Genomic DNA, 4,038 nt, shown 5'->3' with positions numbered 1-4,038 from the left:
AACTGAATTGTGGTGTTTTTTTCCCCCGCTTAGAGACCTTGAGAACTAGAGAGTATAGAGTGCCTGCATGTCCGGAGTGCTTTCAGCAAGCCCCAGGCACACGTGTGTGCAGAACTCTTCTGGGCCCATGATTATATCAGCGTGTCCATGCGCTTTGCTATTGAAGAGGTTTCACGTGGTGAGAGAACGGATTTGTCTCGAGTTTACAAAGAGGTGCCAGGTGAATTGTGTCAAGTGCCAAGGTACTGAGGGCTTGTCATAAAGTGCTCATTAGTCACTTGCTTAGCAACTGCTAAGGACTGTAACAGTGGTCCTTAAACTTTTGGGGATTATAGCCCCTTTGAAAAGGGAATGACATTTAAGAAATCTCATAAAACACATTTTATGTTCATTTTCAGGAGCTACATGGAAGCCACTGGTCTGTGGCCTTCGGGTTCTGTTCTTTGGAGGGATACCAGGAAGGTGAGCCTGCCCACAAAGAGCTTGCTGGCCCACGTGCCTTCAGGAGGCTGTTCCCTTAGCACTGAGCCCATTGAGATGCGTGAAGGTCTGACCAGCTGTCCTGAGCTTGTGGCCACACATAGTAGTTGCAGGTTGGTGCCCGCTGCACACTGTTGGAGGCACCCTTCCTCGGCTGCCGTGGGGATGGCACCACCTGGGCTCCTGGTGCTGCTTGTGAGCTCACTCCGTGCGGACCTGGTATCTCCTGTGAAGCCGCAGCTGAGGAGATGCCGGTGCCCGAAAAGCCCAGGGCAGGAGTCAAGACTGAGCACAAGGATCATACTAATTTGAAGGTTGTGGGGCAGGATGGGTCAATGGTGCAGTTTAAGAGTCACAGCCTTAGCTGGTTTGCTCAGTGGATAGAGAATTGGCCCATGGACTGAAGAGTCCTGGGTTCGATTCCAGTCAAGGGCACAGGCCTTAGTTGCAGGCTCGATCCTTGACCCCCGTTGGGGTGTATGGGGGAAGCAACCAATCGATGTGTCACGCTCATGTCAATGTTTCTCTGTCTCCTCCTCCCTTCCACTCAAAGAAAAAGAAAAAAAAAACAGCCTGGCCAGTATGGCTCGGTGATTGAGCATTGACCCAGGACCCAAGAGGTCACCGGTTCAATTCCTGCTCAGGGCACATGCCCGGGTTGTGGGTTGTAGGCTCAATCCCCAGTAGGAGGTGTGCAGGAGGCAGCCACTCAATAATGTTTTCTCTCATCAATGTTTCTATCCCTCTCCCTTCCTTTCTCTTTTTTAAAAAATATTTTATTGATTTTAGAGAAGAAGGGAGAGGGATAGAAACATCAATAATGAGAGAGAATCATTGATAGGCTGCTTCCTGCACATCCCCCACTGGGGATCAAGCCTGCAACCCAGGCATGTGCCCTTGGCCAGAATCGAACCTGGGACTCTTCAGTCCGCAGGCCGATGCTCTATCCAGTGAGCCAAACCGGCTAGGGCTCTCCCTTTCTCTAAAAAAAATCAATAAAAAAGATTAAGAGGCACACACCATGTAGTTAACTAATGAAAGCCTATTGTCAAGGACAGGGTCTGTGGATGAGGCAGGTGGGATTCTGACGTGATGGGCAGGCAATCAATGAAGCAGACAGTGGAGAGCTGAAGTGGAGGTGAAGATCCACTGTGTTCCAGCAGCAGACAGGAGGTGTCTGCTCCGAAAAGGGAACTGCTCCCTACTCCAGAGCTCCGTTCCTCCAGACAAGAAGAATCAATTAGAAAACTGCAGTCTGTTCCCCCACTTCCTGACCACAACCACATAGCGTGCTTTCATCCTCCTCTTGCCCTTTATTGCACATAAAGTGACTGATGTGTGTGCACAAGCATGTGCATTTTTTAAACTAAATGGCCAATGGTATGTTTTGATCACCATCAAATGGAGATGGGATGGGGCAAAATACGGAAATATTGTTTCTGTGAAAATCCCCCCTCCCCCCAGCTAGTGGCATGCTCATTCAGTGCTTATCTTTATATCCAGTAAGTTGTTTTGCTCAAAAAAAGAGCAACATAAAAATCCTTGCATACCTTGTTCAATTGTACAATTTTAATGTGTGTGTGTGTGTGTGTGTGTGTGTTGGTCTCCCCCTCTCCCCCCCAAGAGCCCTTGAAAAAGAGACTACAGAGGACCTGCCTGATGCCTGGAGTGATTTAGGGCGAGCCCTCTCTAGGCCAAGTCTGTACTGAACTCATCATTGTAAAACCAAGGACAATTTTGTAATTAACTGTACAAAGCTGCTACATGTAGGGCAGTCTGCCTTCAGGGATAAATTACTCTAAGAGAAATGGATCCTAGTTTTCCCTTCAAGTCAAGCTTCTGGTGTAGATACATTTCTTGTTTAAAAGGAAAACAAAATGAAGTATGTAGTATATTCCTGTGTGAGGAGGGCCTGGGGGTGTGGTGGGGGAGGTGATACTGGACATAGCAGGGATCAAATTTTAAAAATGAAAAGCAGGAGGAGCATTAGAGACAAGGATGAGGCCAGCTTCCTTGTCACAGCTCTGCCCACATGTATGGCCTCTTTAAGGCACTTTAATGATTCTAACTGCGTAACATGTTTCCTGGGCTTTTGCATTCTCCTCACCTTGGGGCTGTGGATTTAGCATCTTTGTTGAAGGTAGTCTTCAGGCCTGAAAGGCAAGCTAAAACTAGTGACAGTACACAAATTGCCTAGTAAGTATTTGCTAGAATTTGCACAAATCCAACCTCTAAAGGTATAAAAAGAATTAGTGCTACTAGAGAGATTTCAGGTCATTACAGGCCTGGCGATCCAGGGAAAGCCTGGCTACAGACATCCCCAACCTTGAACTCTTTTGAGTAAGTTTTCCTTTTGCTTTCTTTCCTCCTCAAAATAAAGGACAGGAATGGAATTCGTTCAATGACCTAAGAGCTAGAGCTTGCTGGGTACTGGGACTCCCACAGGGAGTAAGGAACCTCCCTCCGGTGGCCTGTGGTCAGCAGTGGAGTTAGGGACCAGACACTTCCCACGTGGACCGAGGAAGCAGCAGAGGAGAGGACTGCCTGCAGGAGAGAGGCTCGATGGGAGAAGGATAAGTTCCGTGTCATGGAGGTAAGGACAAGGTCGGAGAAGCGACCAGAGATGGGGCTGGAGTGCTGAGGGGGCTGGCAGTAAGGGTGTGACATGCCAAGCTAATTAATTCGAACCTTCGGCTGTGGAGAACCACGGAAACCACGGAAGGATTCTAAGCAGGGGTGTGACGTGGCCTCATTCTCATTTTGAAAGGTCATTCTGGTTGTATGGTTAAGAACAGACTGGAGTGCTGGCCAGAACGATCAGCTGTGCAGCTCTGTGAGCTGTAAATGATAGTCTAAGCAGCCGTGGGCAAACTACGGCCCGCGGGCTGGATCTGGCCCGTTTGAAATGAATAAAACTAAAAAAAAAAAAAGACCGTACCCTTTTATGTAATGATGTTTACTTTGAATTCATATTAGTTCACACAAACACTCCATCCATGCTTTTGTTCCAGCCCTCCGGTCCAGTTTAAGAACCCATTGTGGCCCTCGAGTCAAAAAGTTTGCCCACCCGTGGTCTAAGGCCATGCCTGCAGGCCTGGCAAGAATAGTAATAGATACCATTGACTGAACACTTAGTAGGTGCTGACTTGCCATCTATTATTCCCTGACGTGTTCAAGGCTTAGGGAAATTAATAACTTGTCCAAGGTCACTAAGAAGCACAGTCAGTCCATGGTCAAACCATCGTGTCTACGTCAAAAACCCCAAAGAAGGGGGTGTTTACCAGGAAATAGTCAGCAGAGCAGTGGTTCTAACTTGTGTGGGGTCAACAGGCGGCTGCTCTGCTTCCTCTCTCCAGGGTAAGGGCATACACATGTACCATGTTATATGCAAACCCAAAAAACTTCTCTACCCCTAAACCCTCTGAGGACCCAGGTGAAGACCCCTGTTACAGAGCAGCAGCTCTCAACCCTCAGCATCAGAATCACCGGAGGGCGCTGCCCGCAGATTGCTGGGTCCCGTTTCCAGCGGTTGCGGCCAGTAGGTCTGGGGGCCCGAGC

General features: G+C 48.5%; 1 pseudogene; it reads left to right on the top strand.

Moving 5' to 3' along the window:
• Positions 1–547: 547 nt before the first annotated feature.
• On the top strand, positions 548–2,050 carry LOC102766464 (annotated as a pseudogene).
• Positions 2,051–4,038: the final 1,988 nt, after the last annotated feature.

Source organism: Myotis davidii, unplaced genomic scaffold, assembly GCF_000327345.1.
Source record: "Myotis davidii unplaced genomic scaffold, ASM32734v1 scaffold246, whole genome shotgun sequence".
NCBI classification, from domain to species: Eukaryota; Metazoa; Chordata; class Mammalia; order Chiroptera; family Vespertilionidae; genus Myotis; species Myotis davidii.
The sequence above is the reverse complement of the archived record's forward strand: the minus strand, read 5'-3'. Positions and strand labels throughout refer to the sequence as shown.